An 18,021-nucleotide genomic window follows, 5' to 3' on the forward strand; every position below is an offset into this window, starting at 1 on the left:
TAACACCTTACATGCGCGGAACAGATGCACAGGCTTGAAAGAAAGGTGCAATTGACTCCAATCCCTGTGGCATCACATTTTGTCTCCATCCAGTGGTAGGATTTGTCCCCGTTGCCGTGGTTCACTTACTTGTCTCCAATCTTGGTCCGGCTTTCAAACTGTCAACAGGGCCAATCTGAAAATAGACAGCGTTTTCCAAACAGCAACAAAAAAAGTCAAGGATTAACTTTTTTTATAACGTAAAATAATTATTGCATTAAAGGTTACAAATAATATGTACCCATGGCGCTAATCACTTGCACAAATTCTAGGGGCTTGCATTCGTTCGCTAACAAAGTTTCTCATTTGTTATCGTCAGTTTATACTTGAGAAAAAGATCAACTTAGAAAAGAAAACAGAGGCACATCTCAACCAGGTTGTAATGGTGTCAAAGACGCGTGGCAGTGTTTGTGTTCTCTGCTTCAGATGTCTCCGTTATATTGGAATCTGTTGGTTGTAACTCCGCCTTCTCCATACAGGTCCCAAACAGTCACCAGCCAATCGGAGCCAACCCCTTCGCTGGGTCCAGTAATGTTCCGCTTCCCAAAGGTGGGAGGAGGTCCAAGTATTTGCCACCGACCTCTGAACGTCCTGACACAGAAGAAAAAAAAAAGAAATTAAAAAAAAGGACCTTAAAAATTATCGAAGAGAAAAAAGGTTTTCGGTTTTAACGAACCTCTTCTTCATCTCCTTATTTGAATTTGGCCATGACAAAACTGAATTATTATTTCGGTAAAAGCAATAAATATCCATGTCCCATGGATTGGCGACTTTTATGGCTTCACTATCAGATGTTATATTCCTTTAAGCCCAATTTATGAGAACTAGTCTATCTTGCAATAAACATTTTTTTCCCAAGGGTCTTTACGGTTGATTACAACTTAACTGACCATCTGACGGCTATCACTTGCCTCGATTCTCTGGAGGTCCCTTAATTAAAACATTTGGTCTTAGTTTTAGTTCTTTCCCTTGGCTGTCCGAATTCAAGCCCCATGAAAACAGTAAATGTGGTACTCTGGTGACTGCAACCACTCGACCCAAGCATATCGTAGTCAAGTCGCATTTCCACAGTTATTCACCTTTCTCCAATTACTTCGATGACAGTCTGTCCAACTGTCATGAAAGCAAAATCCAATTTGCCATCGATACCGTCGGTTTCGAATCCGACTGATGTGCTGAAAACACTCATGTCGATAGCTGATATAAATGAATCGACAAATCTCAGGTTGTCTTTTCAGCAACTTTTATTATCGATGTTTCCCCATTGGAAAACTGCCACTGGTCGTAGACTAACGCATTCTGATCCCCCTCTACTATGCGCCATCACTGTCGGTGGATGATCTTTCTCCCTCTTTTGACTCCGACTGCGTCTGCTATCTCTTGCTCTCAATCTCTGACTGATAAAATCATAGGTGTCTTTTCTAAACCTTACGTAAAGTCCACGTCATTTTAAATGACCTCTGTGTAAGACTCCAGAGGTCAACCTATTTTTTAATTATTGTTTATGTTCTATATTCTTTTCTATTAAAACATCTTAACATAAATAATTTTCTCTGTAAATATTTATTTTGCTATGATAACATTTTATCATATCTCCAAACCGAAATATACATGCGACTGATATTTTCTAGAAACTTCCACCTTAAGAGAAAGTCGGTTCAGTTCTAGGGTGAATGCCGATCATTCGTTTTCCTGTCTTCGTCCACTGGATGCTCAAGCATTGACTGTCTTCGCCTGAAGATAACTGCTGACATACTTTTGACAGTCCAAAGATCTTTCAACTTTTCCTTTTCTCACTCTTAATATTATTAAAATTATAATGATTATTATCATTATTAGTAGTGTTACATACTATCATTACATCATCATTACATTTATTTATAAACATAACAACAATTAGGTTGAGGAAAAATTAAATAATAATAGATAATAACAATAACCCAGAAAATAATTTGATTTAATTGAATCAGAATTTAATGAGTATTGTGAAATTCTAATGATTTTATTCAATTAAAAGATAGCATTTAAAAAATTTAATTGAAAAATCTTGGAATTCTTAATGGATTTTAACTATCAAATTAGGGATTTTTATCCTGGGCCCTCAAAATCAAAAAAGATTAGACCATTCCTGTAATGATCCCGTTCCTGTTGATTTTGCGGTGGGAGTTTGAATATGTGCAGTTTTAGGAGGTCCATCCTCCCAGGATGTGCCTTCTCTCTTTGAGAAGAGGTTAGTTTATTGCTAATCGCCTCAGGCACCATTACAGTGGAATGCCGACGGGGCTGCCCAGGCACTTTTTGCAGGTCAGAGTAGCTCTCTTTGGGGGCGCTTACTTCTCAATCCCATTTTCCGACCCTGGCATCTAAATTCTTGCAGTGGGAGATAACTAAACAGTCTTTAACTACTAAATTATTAAAAAAATCTTTTTATTTGTAACAAAAATAAACTTGAGTTTAACTTTCTGTATGTACTGCTCTGAAAAATAATAGTGTTTGATTAAAGTCAAATGATTGGCACAGAGAAAAACGTTTTCATTTTTTATTCTGAAATGTCTGCCGCAAAACATGATCCAACTACTTTCTATTGAGCGCAATATTATTTCTAGTATTGTTGTTGAACAAGTATTCAGAGCCAATCTCTTTATTAGGACAGAGGATTAAAACACTTGGGCAGGAGCCAACTGATCAGACTAATACAAACACAAAACATTTATTGTCAGATAACAGCACTATCAACAAACGTGCAGGTCACTCGGCATTGCCCAGTCGTAAAATATACTTAAATATGACATTTTGATTTATGCAGATTTCGTATTTATTTTCATCTAGCCAATCCTTCATTGATTATTATATCGTACCCAATATATCTAGTAATGATTTCAAAACTCTTCCGTTTGCCTGCTTTCCTGCTGACTACAATCTGGTTGTCTTCAAGTCCAATATAAACAAATTCTTGTTGAACCGTTCCCTTAAGTAATCCAATTTACCAAATTTTCATTACTAACGATTACTACGATATTATCTCATTGACTTCTGCATACTTATTAACCCTTATCCTCGAGTGGCCTCTGAGCCTTGATAAGTGGTGACTCCTATCTAAATAAATTTTTTTTTTTAAATGACTTAGGTGCCATCAGCTAGAATTGAAACCACAACATTTAACACTCCAGCCTTAGTTGTTACTAATTGAGCTATCATCAGATGGATAAAATGTACTTAAAAATGAACCAACTTTAATATATAAATCTATACTTGTGCATGCATACAAGAGAACTTTAAATTAACTTATGCCTGCCGAGGTCCTATTTTTTTCAATTTTGACACTCATGGCATTAATTTTATATAGATAAAACAACGGTCCACAAGAAATGCAATCATTTGATCTGCCTTGTGCCACTCTGTGTGCTTGCATCTTAAAAAATGGAAACAGGCACCCAGACATAGTGAATTATATATATACTAGTAAAAGTGCCCGTCGTTGACTTGGTTCAAAAACAGCGTACAGAAAATGGACTCTGATTTATGAAAGTATGATAGGTTATGAAAAGGAAGGGTTGTAAAGTTTCGAATTTGGGGGTATCAAAACCAAAGCAAAATATGATGAAAGTAAAAATGAAATAGATAAACCCCATAATTTATTATACCATACCTGTTCACACTTAAAACACTTATCACAATATTCTGTGGATCTATATTAAAAAACCTTGTTAAAATTTGTGACATATTTCCATTCTATGGAGGTCAGGTGCGAACGAACACCTCATAATTTTATTATACTATATTTCTTCAAACTGAAACATAATTATCAAAGTATACTTACGCAGATAGATATGAAAAGTCTTTATTAAAGTTTGTGCCTATTTCCATTCTGTGGAGGCCAGGCACGAACGCAGACCCCATAATTTTATTATACCATCCCTATTTAAGTTAAAACATACTTATCAAAGTATTCTTATGTACATCTATATCAAAAACACTTGTAAACGTTTTTTTTAAATTTTTAAATTTTTTATTTCCATACTTTGTGGACCAGGCGCGTATGCAGACCCCACAATTTTAATGAATCATCATTATGCCATCATTATGCCAGATCAAACATACCCATTCCTGTGTCTCAATACATCAATCATTATATGTGATCAGTTTTCTATAACAGTCAACCATATAGGAGCCTATTCGCGATCAGACACACACACAGACGTTCAACTTTATATTATAGATATGAAAGGTATTACTCATCCACAATCGCCTGAACCTATTCGCCTCCAAAATAATTGACGATCAGTTTAGTGTTAACAGAGTTGAAGCTATTTTGCATAAAGAATTTATTTTCATTTATTTTTCTCAAAGAGAGAGAGAGAGAGAGAGAGAGAGAGAGAGAGAGAGAGAGAGAGAGAGAGAGAGAGAAATAAAATGGAACAAACCGAGTTATGTATTCATCAACGTTTCGTCTTTAGTTTGAGAATAAAGACGATGAGGGTGATGAACACATAACTCGCTTTGTTCCTATTTATTTCTCTATTTTGTCGGAATACTATTTCCATTATTCTCATATATATATATATATATATATATATATATATATATATATATATATATATATATATATATATATAAAAGTGAAAGTGTCTGTCTGTCTGTGTATCTGTGTATCTGCGTGTCTGTGTGTGTACATTTCCCTACGCAATAACTCTGTCAATTTTCAGTCTACAGACTAGAAATTTGATATACAGGGTACTGAGATTTGGGAAAATCGATGTAATCGGTTTTCGGACAGAAATTTGCCAATTAAGGGATCAAAGTTCAACGATTTGACCTTTGAGAACTCTACTAAACTCCTCCGACATTTTTGGGTCTAATCACTTGAAATTTTAGATGTAGGTTCATTGGACATGGATCTAACTTAATAACTTGATTTGAGCCCAAAACAATAAATTTTAAGGGGTCATAATAGGGGTCAAATTTAAAAAAATTGACCGTTTGTTTTTTTTTGCTCAACATACCTATACCCAAATATCCGGGCAACGCCGGGCACCCATGCTAGTCTATATATCTATAAAAGTGAAAGTGTCTGTATGTGTGTGTCTGTGTGTGTGTGGCTGTGTGTGTATATTTTCCTATGCAATAACTTTGTCAATTTTCAGTCTACAGACTCGAAATTTGATATACAGGGTACTGAGATTTGGGAAAATCGATGTGATTGATTTTCGGCCAGAAATTTGCCGATTAAGGAGTCAAAGTTCAACGATTTGACCTTTGGGAACTCTACCAAACTCCTCCGACAATTTTGAGTCTAAACACTTGAAATTTTAGATATAGGTCCTTGGACATGGATCTAACTTAATAACTTGATTTGAGCCCAAAACAATAAATTTTACGGGGTCATAATAGGGGTCAAAGTTTTAAAAAAGTTGACTGTTTTTTTTTGCTTTTTTTGCTCAACATACACATCCAAATTCCACGGGCAATGCCGTACACCCATGCTAGTATATCTATAAAAGTGAACGTGTTTGTGTATCTGTCTGTGTGTGTGTCTGTCTGTGTGTCTGTGTGTGTACATTTCCATACGCAATAACTCTGTCAATTTTTAGTCTACAGACTAGAAATTTGATATACAGGATACTGAGATTTGGGAAAATCGATGTGATCGGTTTTCAGCCAGCAATTTGGCGATTACGGGGTAAAAGTTCAACGATTTGACCTTTGAGAACTCTACCAAACTACTCCAACAATTTTGGGTCTAAACACTTGAAATTTTAGATATAGGTCCCTTGGACATGGATCTAACGTAATAACTTGATTTGAGCCCAAAACAATAAATTTTAAGGGGTCATAATAGGGGTTAAAGTTTAAAAAAATTGACCGCTTTTTTTTTTTTTGCTCAACATACACCTCCAAATACCCGGCCAACGCCGCGCACCCTTGCTAGTATATATATATATGTATATATATATTGTTATGGACCGGTATGAAGCTGAGTCGGGGTGGATGTCCCCAGGTAAGAATCTTATGACTCTAGGTCAGCGCTTCACCCTACGTTGTCCGTAACACAATATAAAAATAAAAATAAAATAATGACAAGTAAAGTGTCGGCCAAGATTTGTGATCTATTTGACATGTTGTCTGAGATTCTCATTAGCACATTTTATTCCAAACGATTCAAACTCAAAGCAAGAATGACATAACGTTAGAATCTTAAGACACAAATTTTATTCAACATCCTTAAATTTAATATCACACCGCAATAGGTTGGAGTGAGGTCAGATGATAAAAAAAAACATCATAAAAGAAAGAAAAGAAAACAAGGTGACAAAAAAAAAATAATATAAGAGAAAATATATATATACCATTTCCATTATGGTATGACAGTTCGGCCAAGGATAAGGAGTGGGGATATCGGATGGGGAAATCATAATAGTCACTTAACTTTATCCAATTGGACTTTCGTAATGTCTCCGCAAAGTTCATCTTTCGCGAGATTTTTCCTGTTTGGTTTCTTCTTGGATGGGGACGCCCGTTGATATGACAATATTTTTGTTCGTTGCAACCCTCTTCTTATTCATCTTTAATATCTTCGCCGTGAACTTTCCATGATGTCCATTCTCGGCCGAAAGAATTCAACTCCCGTTTATTTCAGGGAAATCTGTTTACGCTGCGCTTTGGGCATTCCTGAGCACCACCGGCTTATAGCGAGTTTTTTTTTTTTGATTCATTATTCGCTCAAACGTAAACAAAGCAACCGGTCCATTTGACAACGTTCACTGCTCTCTCCAGTCTCTTTTTCTTTTCTATCTTTTTTTTTTTGCCTCTCAATTTTTTTATATGAACGCTATCGTTTTTCACCATTGACAAAATGCTCAGTTCAAAAACTGCTTTCTTTATTCGTCCGCGTCGATTTCACTATTTCTTTCTCTCCCTTTCCCTTTTCATCAGCTTCGCTGACAGTGGGCTCTCTCGTGCATTGCATTTTCAGAGGGAGGGAGGGAGGTGTGTGTGTGTACGCCTCGAACACTGGTGCGCTTATTTATTTGTTATTATTACTTATTATTTATTTTTTTTTATTGAATTTAAATTCACGCTTGCTGAAGGCGAGGGGGAGGGTGCATGCTTTCATATTTATATTTGAATTTAAATTCACCGTTTGCCGTAGGTGTTCCCTGAGAGATAAAAAAAAAACTATTTCTTATTCCGTTATGATTATTTCTTAATTTATCAACCGATATCAACCAGCCTCTCAACCAATATAACAATATATATATATATATATATATATATATATATATATATATATATATATATATATATATATATATATATACACACAGATCTTGACATTATTATATATTGACGAATTTTTGTAGTTGTCATTACCAAAATACATTTTTTAGGTGTAACAAATATTTTAAAAAATAGGGAACGAAAAAATAAAACAAAGTGCTGGAGAATTTAAGTAAAGTCTCGTGAATAAAGATAAAAAGAGGTAAAATATAAAAAATTATTCAATCATATTTCACCCTTTTTTTTTTTTACATGGAGTTCACCACTTATCAAGGCCCAAGGGCCACTCGGGGATAAGGGTTATTGTATGTACAGTAATCAATGGGATAGTGTAGTAATAGTATTGGAGAATTGATAAAGTGTCATTACTTAAGGGGGCGGTTCATCAGGAACTTGTTTGTGTTGGACTTGAAGACATCCAGGTTGAAACCGGGAAGGAAACAGGCAAGCGGAACAGAGTTCCACAGGCGTGCAGTTCTAAGAAAGAAGCTTTATTCATGGAATCCATGTTTTGATTTAGGCACAGATAAGGAGTGGGGGAAATTATTGACGGTGGTTTCAGCTAGTCGGGTGTTTTTTGAAAAAGATTGGCAAGGGGGGGAACAGAGAATGGAGCTCAGACGAGCACTTGCCATAAAAATAACGATAGAACAAAGATAGACTCGCTATGTCTCTTCTGTGGGAAAGAGGTTGCAGGGAAGAGAAAAGGGCATCCCCCACCAAGCCACGAAGTCTATTTTGTACTCGGTCAAGGCAGGATAGGCTGGTTTTAGCAGCTCCTGCCCAGATGTGGCAGCAGTACTCCATCCTTGGACGTACTTGGCTTTTATATAGATAGAGAATTGCATCATTAGTGAGATATCTTCTGGAGCGGTAGAAGGATCCCACCATTTTCCCAGTCAGTCCCCTTTATTAATAACTGTCGTTTATTTATGTTTGTTATTATAAGTAATTGATAACCAAGTTGTGGTTTTATTTGATATAGAACTTTATTACATGTGACTGTTTAGAAGTTCAGCTGGGCTTGGAAGTTTGTGGCTGATAGGCGTTGTTCTTAAACACAGCATTGCAAGGTTAATATCTCTTCCTGCTTGCTTTGCTTTGACTATTGTTCTTTTAATGGTTTGAATCTGTCGTTCAATGAAACCATTTGATTTAGGAAACCTTGGAGATGATGTGATATGATCGAATTGCCATTGTTGAGCAAATTCTTTAAATGCTTCACTGGAGTACTGTGGTCCGTTGTCACTAATAACTCTGGTGGGAATACCATGTTCTGAAAATATCTGCTTCATTGTTGATATGACCATGTTGCTTGTGGCCATGCCATTCATTTTCCGTATGATTGGGAATTTACTATAATAATCAGCAATTATGAGGTACTCCTGGTCGTTACAGTGGAACAAGTCAGTGCCAACAACTTCCCATGCTCTGCTAGGGATGTCGTGTGGTTGTAACGTTTCTTTTGATTGTGCTGGGAGGTTTTCCTGGCATATTGAACACTTTTTGATCATGTTCTCAATATCAGTGTTAATTCGCTCCCAGTAGACAGTATCTCTAGCTTGTAGACGTGTCTTTTCGATACCTTGATGGCTGTAACGTAGTTGGTCCAGGATAGTTTTCTGCTGATTTTCAGGGATAATATATCCCTGAGCCTTTCATGATTATGCCATCACTGACAGATAACTCATCTCTGTATGACCAGTATGACCGAATTGTCGGTGGTACTTCCTTAATTGAGTCTGGCCATCCTGTTGTTATGGTTTCATGTAATTGGTTGAGTATTGGATCAGACTTTGTTTCCTTTTTTATTTCATTCAGGCGTTCGCTCCTGAATCTCACCAAGTCAACTCGAATATCTAAGTCGATCATGTCAGTGTTTTGAGTACTGGGGAGACGACTTAGTGTATCAGCTATAGTCATTTCTTTGCCTGGTATGTATTCTATTTGTATCTGGTATCCCTGTAATTTGGTCATCATTCGTTGTAGTCTAGGAGGTGCACTGGTCAGTGGTTTCTGTAGTATCATCACCAAGGGTTTATGGTCGGTGTGTACCTTGAACTTCCGTCCATATAGGTAGACATGATACCTGTGCACACCAAATACAATTGCTAGAAGTTCCCTTTCTATGCACGAATACCGTTGCTCGGCGTCTGTTAAGGATTTTGACGCATATGCAATAGGTTTTTTATTTTGCATTAATGCTGCTCCAAGTCCTTTTAAACTCGCATCAGTTTGCAGTATTGGTACTTCATTCGTGTCGAAGTATGTTAGTGTGGAGTCTTTGGTGATTATTGTTTTAAGCATCTCAAAGCATACCTTGTGATGCTCTTCCCAGAGAAAAGGTACATCTTTTTTCAACAAGCCTCTTAATGTATGTGTCTTGTCAGCTAAATTTGGTATGAATGGTGATAAATATGTGACAAGGCCTAAGAATTCTTGTAGTTCTTTTTTGCATGTTGGATATGGCATGTCTTGTAAGTCTTTAAGTTTTTCTGGGTCTGGACTAACACCATTTTCACTATATATCATTCCAAAGAAAGATATATTTTTTGATTTTATTTTGCATTTTGCTGAATTAAACACAAGACCATTTTTTGCAGCTACTTGCATGAGCCTGTATAAGATCTTATCATGCTCTTTGTCCGTTTTACTATAGACAACAATGTCGTCTGTAATTCCAATTGCTCCGTCAACTTGTTCGAGTATCTGGTCCATTTTCATTTGGAAAATGTCCTGGGATACACTTAACCCAAATGGTAATCTCTGGAAACAGTATCTGCCAAAAGGGGATTGGAATGTCGTTAGCAGCTGAGATTCCTGCTCCAAATGTATGGACCAATAACCAGCTTTGGCATCAAGTTTAGAGAACAGCTTGGCACCTGCAAAGTGGTGTGTTAGCTCCTCCACTGTAGGGGTTGCATGGTGTGGTCTCTTTAGCGCAATGTTAAGGCGTCTTGGGTCTAGACAGATTCTCAGGCTTCCATCTTTCTTGTGTGAGTAAGCTAGGCTGGAAACCCAGTCTGTTGACTCTGTGACTTTTTTAATGATCTTGTTGCTGACCATTTTGTCTAGTTCCTGTTTTATGTTGTCCTTTAGGGCAATTGGGGTTTTTCTTGGTGGGTCAATGTGAGGTTGTACGTTTTTGCTCGTTGTTAACTTGACATGTCCAGGCATAGAGCCTATTTTGTCGAATTGATCTGGATAGATCTGTACCAAGTCTTCGATTTTGTTGATTGGTTTGACTATATTTTGTTCTTTCACTGTGCAGTGAAGAGTGACCATTTTCAGTATTTCCAGTGATGGTAATCCTAGAATTGCTGGTCCATTTACATCTACTATATAGAAGGTGCTTTCGTGCCAATCAGGGGTTTGGTAGTTGCATGGTATACTGATATTGCCATAGCACTTTATCGGTGTTCCATTGTAGGCTATTAATTTTTTGTCCTTACTTTGTTTTTTTAGTTTTGGGCAGCCATCAGTAGTTAATTTCTCAGGAAACATTCTACGGAATGTAGAAATTGGTAATGTATTACCTTGGGCTCCAGTATCGACTTTAATTCGTAGTCTGTGAGTCCCGTTTCGATTAGGTAATTTTATATTTATATAAGCGAAGGCTCCATCTCTCTGTGTTTGAGAGGGTGTGTTAATGGTGGAAAAAGTTAAATTTTCGAATTGTTCATTTAGTTCCTGGCTGTTGTTCCTGGATAATATATCAGTTTGGATGAAGTGTTTTTTCTTGGTCTGGTTCATGTTTAATGGTTTTTGTTTTCCACGGTCTCTGTTTTGCGATCTTGACCTTGATCTTCTGTTATATAAACATACTGTTGCCCAGTGGTTATATTTCCCACACGTTTTGCATTTGGAACCAAATGCTGGGCATGCTTCACGTCGACGTTCGTGACTTTTTCCGCAATTAAGGCAGTTGTTTGTCTTTCTATTTTGTTTATATTTTTTAATTGCTTGTATGTCAGTATTGGCGCTATTGTCCTCCCCGTTATTGGTGTTTAACATCTCTCTAAGCTGTTTAATATGTGCGTTTGTTGCCTCATACGTTTTACCAATTCGGATGGTTTCATCCAGTGTTAGCGTATTATCTTTTCGTAATAGTTCTTTCTGGAATTCGACAATTGGGGTACTCGCAATAATTAGTTCTATAATTCGCTGTTCTTGTTCAGTGTCGGTTAGTGAGCATTTTAACGTAAGTTGACGACATCTATTGACGAAGTCGTCTATTGTCTCATTTTGTTTTTGCTTATAAGACATTAGTTTTAGTCTATTAATCCTAAAGTTTTCTTTAGGTTCTAAATGCTCCAAGAATTTATTAAAAATAGTGTCGGGAGAACGTTTTTCCTCCTCTGTTAATTTCCAAGTGTTAAATTTTTTGAGACCTTCGTTGCCGGTCTTTAGCAGTATGTAATTCACTTGTTGGTCGGTTTTTATTTTGTTTATAGCAAAATATAGTTCTAACCTCTGTTTAAAAAGTTTAAATGTTTCCGCTGGATTTGGCATTTCCCAGTCCATAAACGGAATAATGTCATTATTGGTAGACATTATTATTAACGGCTATGTATTTTTTCAATAAACAGAAAATTCAATATGTCTGCCAATGTGCGAAAATCCACACGTGTTTTCGGGAACACATACGATAACAACAGTTGACAAAAATTCAAAATGTCTGCTATTGTGCGAAAATCCACACGTGTTTACGGGAACACATACGATATCAACAGTTGACAAAAATTCAAAATGTCTGCTATTGTGCGAAAATCCACACGTGTTTACGGGAACACATACGATAACAACAGTTGACAAAAATTCAAAATGTCTGCTATTGTGCAAAAATTCACACGTGTTTATAGCATATACGAGAATGACAGCAAAGTTTTATAAAATGCACATTAATGAAAATTGGTTTACATGCCTTGTTTTGTCTTCTGTAAACGTATTTTTCCTCTCGTATCTGTTGCTGAAGTTTTTTTTTTTTTTTTTTTTTACTGTTATAAATGTTCAGTATCCATTTCGCTGCCACCATGTCGTTTATTTATGTTTGTTATTATAAGTAATTGATAACCAAGTTGTGGTTTTATTTGATATAGAACTTTATTACATATTTACATAGGAAGAGAGATTGAAGGTACGTGTGTATAGGTCTACGCCATGTTGTCGAATACGATATGTATTAGGCGGTTTACATCAATATTCATACGCCATGATTTCCTTGTTACGCGTATGAAAGTAGTTCTATGATAACACTACAATAACAATCCTTTAATTCATGAAGCTCGATATAGCTACAGAACATTTACAAATAAATGACAAAAAGTCTATATTTCAAATTCCAAATTCCAAAATGTTGTCCATTTTACCATTTATTTCTTTCAGCATGTTAAAATGTCCAATTCTTGACATCACCTGTTTCGTAGCACAGAACCATTCATATAATTATTATGTCAATTTTTTAAAATAGGAACTCATCAACATTAATATATATATATAATTATTTTAAATACCTATGGAATACTAATGCTTTTTATCCTTTCGGGAATCATCAGTGCAGGGAGTTATGATTACAGCTGGTCGGGAGATTCAAACCTGGTGGACAGATTATAACCTGGCTTCAAAGCCATCTCTGACTCTATTAGTAAGGAAGAAAACATATGACCAACGTTAACCGCGAGAAATACATTAACATCAAGACGGCGAGAGTGATCTTAGGTTTTATAAAATAATTAGAATTTCGAAATAAATTACAATATGCATGTTTTATAATTTTTCTGAAATTAATGAAAATGTATGACTTAAAAAAAACGAATTTTTTTTTTACAAAATTAAACTTTCTTGATAAATAAAGATAATCATTAAAATTTATAATTAGTGTGAAGTCATTATTGGAGAGTGTATGACTTTTCTTTCTTTTTATTGTTTAAAAACTCTATGATCTTGAGTTTTCTCCCCACGTTACGAGCAGAGTTCTTCAAAGAGGAAAAAACAGAATAAAAAATAAAAAATAAATAAATATCCACATTAACTAATATGCATAAGTACCGCAATATTATTAATATTATGGAGATGCAAGATAATATAAGGGGAGATAACTTTTAATATATTTTAAAGTTACCTCCCTTGTAAAATTTAAGGCGCCTTGTTGGCCCCAAATAATATGGAGAGTGAGGAGGAGAGGAATTCTTTCTTATGTTTCTATTTACTTGCCTTCCCACAAGGTCGGTTTTTAATGTGGGGAAAATCCAGCTCTCCCCAAAAGGTGCACTCTGGATAGGAACAAAAATAAAACTTATCCCAGTCATGAAGGATTTTTTCTCCACTAACCAAGAACAGAAAAGTGAAGTGCAGCAGCAGTACATTGTGATCTTATTTATTAAGTTTATTATTCGAAAAAAATTACAAGTGATGCTAAACAAAGACTGCAAAAATTACAAACAAGAAACTTAGGTATGAAGCCCTTTAGAAATTTGGGTGCAAAGTCTTTCTAAAAAGTCTATAGAACTTTGAAGAATACTGTTGGCTGGCGCCATTCATCAAAATACCGCATTCACCCCGTGAAATTAAACCTACTTAATAAATTCCCTAAGTGTTTTTATAAAAATTATGTACATGTGCACGTGTGTGGATGTGTATAGACATTTTTTAAACAAAAACAAAAACAAGAACAGAAAAAAATCCATTGGAAGAAGTCTTTGAATTTGATATTGTAAAAAGTTCGATATTGTAAAAAGTTAGTAGTGGGGAGTGGGGAAGAGCTAAGAAACACCCACAAAGAAAAGACTGAACCAAATAAAATGCCTACTGGGGTGTATTAGTATAGTCCCTCCCGACACTAATCTAAGTATGAGATCACCTACTGTTTTCCGAAACCGAACCGAAAACAAGCAGGACGGTCTCTAGTTGGGATGGGGGTGCAAAAGAAAGGGAGGCATGGGTTGGACAAACTCGGAGGTTCTCTAGTACTAAAAAACAAAACAGGAACAGGATCTCATTTGTACCACTAGCTAAGAGTCTTTTTAAGGACTATGCTATTCTACGGGATGGGTTCCGAAGTACCTAAGACCGTGTGTGCCACGCTTTACGGAGGGAGCACGAATTCAAACCTGGCTCTTCAATGAAGGAATAAACTAGTGATCTTGGCCAAAAGAACATATTTGGAGTATGTTTGCTGTAATTCGAGGATGTGAACAATTTGTTGGTTAACAACGAGAACATTGTGTACAAGAATAATTGCTTATCACACATATTAACCTACCTGAATGTGACCTATGTAAATAGAAGGCCAGTCCACTAAAGTCGCGTGACCTGTTGGATGATAAAGTATGATGGCTCCGTTTAGGCAATAGACGATTACGAGGATTATTTTTAAATGGGCGCATTTTTAAATAAATAGTTAAATACACTTTAAAAAAGAATTAAACTTCACTACAGTATTTTCTCGGCAAACGTACTCTTTCAATTGCACACTTTAAAAAATCCTGGTTATATGTTCTAAACACAACATCCAGTAAGATAATAACCCGGAAATGATGATCATTTTATGTTAAGTTTATTTTATTTGAAAATTTTAGAGGATCGCTTGTTCGCCCCTCTGATAAAATAATTAATAGTTAATAGAACACGAATCATGGAACAAATAATGAAACTTCTTTTAAAACAAAACAATGAAAACATTTATTTGGGCAACAGAAAATCGACGGTTGGGTTGTATCCAGCTTAAGAAAGAAGGATTAGAAACTTCTTTGGGTGTGTAAGGCAGCAGTCCTTTTTGGAGCCCCAGGTTGGCAGCACCTATTTCACATGAAAATCGTTGATGCTGGAATGTTGAGTGATTAGGGGAAAAGGAAAAGACTGTCTGGCTTCATTGCTCGTTGGTTCTCTCTGCTGGCTGTGGTTCTCAAAGAAGTGTTGCAATACTGGTATTGCAATACGATTGTTGCAATACGAGGGTATAATTAAAGTTGTGGGAACAGGATGAGAATTAGCAGCGAACTGGATGTTAACGCATCCACCATGAGAGACAAAATAAAAAATCGTCGTTTGCACATGGCTCCACGCATCGCTTCCGCTTGGGAAGAAAAAAAATAAGATAACCACAAAATAATTATCAACCAATGGCAGAGCTCCGCACCTAAAATAAACACCTCAAATATCACAGTCACTGGGAGCCGGTTTGCCACTATAAAACGAGGGTGTTTGAGGGAACCAGAGGAAAGAAAAGGAGAGACTCGCCCTGCTGCATCAGTGTCAGTGAACACACGGACGGATTCTCCCACCCGACCTAAAGGAATGAAGAAGAAAAAGAAATAAGGCACCAGTGAGTGAACTGAAGCCGACTACACTCTCATGTTATGGGCCAAACGCCTTCAATTCTAAACAATGCCTAATTCACACAAACCAGGAGAGAGAGGAGGAGAAAGAAGACGAAGACGCTGGGCTGCTAGCACTGATGAAAGAAGATACTCGCTTTCCAGATACAAGCCAGGACATGCATCACCAACAGCAGGATGACCGGCCTACCCTAACCCTCTCCATCGTCAAAAAAGATAAGTTACATTTTACGAACATTCATTCCTTGTCAATTCATACATATCTACAGACAGTTTACGAACATTCATTCCTTGTCAATTCATACATACCTACAAACAATTTACGAACATTCATTCCTTGTCAATTCATACATACCTACAAACAGTTTACGAACATTCACCTCCTTTGTTAAATCACATTCCACCCTATGAACACTTTGCCTCTCCTAATACAAATTGTTGGTAGTAAATAAAGTCGGTTCTCAACTTCCAATATGCGTCTGTCTTTATATAAATACCGAGGCCATAAAGTAAAATTAAAAGGTTCTACTTATAGATACTGGTGATAGCAACTGACCAATCAAATGGAGCCACATTCTACTAGCAACCAATCAGAAGCCGGAATTGCTCCATAAAACTATTGGATCTTTTAGAATTACCACACATATTTTTTTCATGTCCACATAAGAAAGATTTTTACTCGTTGCCTGCAAAATTTGATAGCCTAAGACTTATACAGATCAGCTACACACCGAAAACTCTTTTTCATCTCCAAGATTATATTGATTAGCTACCTATCAGAAACTCTTCTAAAATCAAATATGGCTTTCAATTCCAAAACAAGTGCCTTAGAGGACAGATGGATCAATGCACCCCACCAGCTGATTGGTCAGTATATGGCTGAATCACTCAGCAGAAGGAGGGGGGCATTGATTCACAAGAGAAAATAGATCTATTTTATTTGTGACTATTACAAAATGACTTTCACTTTTAATTTGAAAATAATTGTTTCTATTTTTTTCCGCAAAGTTTGTTCATCTAAAATAAATAGAATCTTATTTTAATTTTTCTTGTTGATTTAAATATAAAAATAAGTTAGCATTTCTTTCGATTATATGCCAATGAAAAATTAAAAAGGAGATTATACTTACATCATGCAATAACATGTCAACACCCTGGAAATACCTGGAATATTAAAAAAAAAAACTTTCACTTTACTCTTTTTATGTATATATATATATATATATATATATATATATATATATATATATATATATACTAATATTTTATTTTTATTTATTTTATTTATCTATTTATTTAAATTTTATTATTTTAAGAGTTTTACTCTAAACTTAACTTTTTTTTCTATCTGTAAATGTTATATACAAAAAATATTCTTTAATCAAGTTTTAATAATTATTTCCCAAAGAGTATTTAAATTAATATTTGATGATTTCTTATTTTGTTTTTATTATTTTAGGATTGTCAATATTGATATTTTAACATAATATTTTATATTTTCCTACCCTCCCATTTACGATTTTGGTTTATTTATAATTTGAAATTTTAATATAAACTGATATTTAACATGTTTAAATATTGCAATTAGACTAATAGTTAGTATATTTCAAGCTCTACATACTGAATTCTGTATTTTAATTTGATAGTTTAATATATTTTCCCTATAATTCCAAAATAAAATTATTAACGTCTAATTAATGTAAAAAAAATAAATTATACTAACCCTAACCCTATTTCTTGTTCAAATTTATTCCATATATATATCTGATTATAACTACTGTTTGGGTTTTACTAAATATGTACGACTAAAAATTATGTACGATCATTGTACGACTAAATTGCCACTGCTGCTGATTAAAGCAACTTCGACACAGGCAATCGACTGGGTCTGTCAGCATAAAATATCATAAAACAATCTTGTAATAAACAATAAAACGAATTTACTCAGAAGTTTTGAGATTTTTTGCAAATATCTTGCTTGAATCCATACCCAAAAAGAAAACCTCCGATTTTTATTAAATATCCTCTCTTACACGAGCAATATACTAAGTCCGTCAGCATAAAAAATGTTATTAAAACAAACAATAAAACGACTTAGTCAAAGTCGCGATTATTTTTGACAAATTCTTAAAGATTGAAACTTTTTTGTTTTGTTGCAGTGAAGCCTGAAGGTGGTTAGCCAACTGACCGTGCAACTAAATAAACATCAGACACAAGGACAAGGAAGAAAACAACAGAACAAAGAAGAATGACAAACGCGGGTAGTTTAGTTTAAAGACGAAGTTTCGCCTTTTATTTAGGCAAACAAAAGGGTGGTAAACGCGAATTTTTTTCACTGGGCGACGTTGGTCCGGAGTCCGTCGCCGGT

General features: G+C 35.4%; 1 long non-coding RNA gene across 1 annotated transcript in view; it reads right to left on the bottom strand.

The window, feature by feature from the left end:
• Window positions 1–217: 217 nt before the first annotated feature.
• The window catches only part of LOC145278083 (uncharacterized), a 29,725-nt gene continuing 11,921 nt past the window's right edge, over window positions 218–18,021 (bottom strand). The window contains exons 2-3 of the long non-coding RNA XR_013868332.1: window positions 16,784–16,817; window positions 218–630 (exon numbers count right to left, since the gene is read on the bottom strand). This is a non-coding gene — a long non-coding RNA (uncharacterized LOC145278083). The remainder of the gene's footprint in view (window positions 631–16,783; window positions 16,818–18,021) is intronic.

The sequence above is a fragment of the Euprymna scolopes genome, chromosome 6 (assembly GCF_053919585.1).
Source record: "Euprymna scolopes isolate OS-2025 chromosome 6, ASM5391958v1, whole genome shotgun sequence".
In the NCBI taxonomy this organism is placed as follows: domain Eukaryota; kingdom Metazoa; phylum Mollusca; class Cephalopoda; order Sepiida; family Sepiolidae; genus Euprymna; species Euprymna scolopes.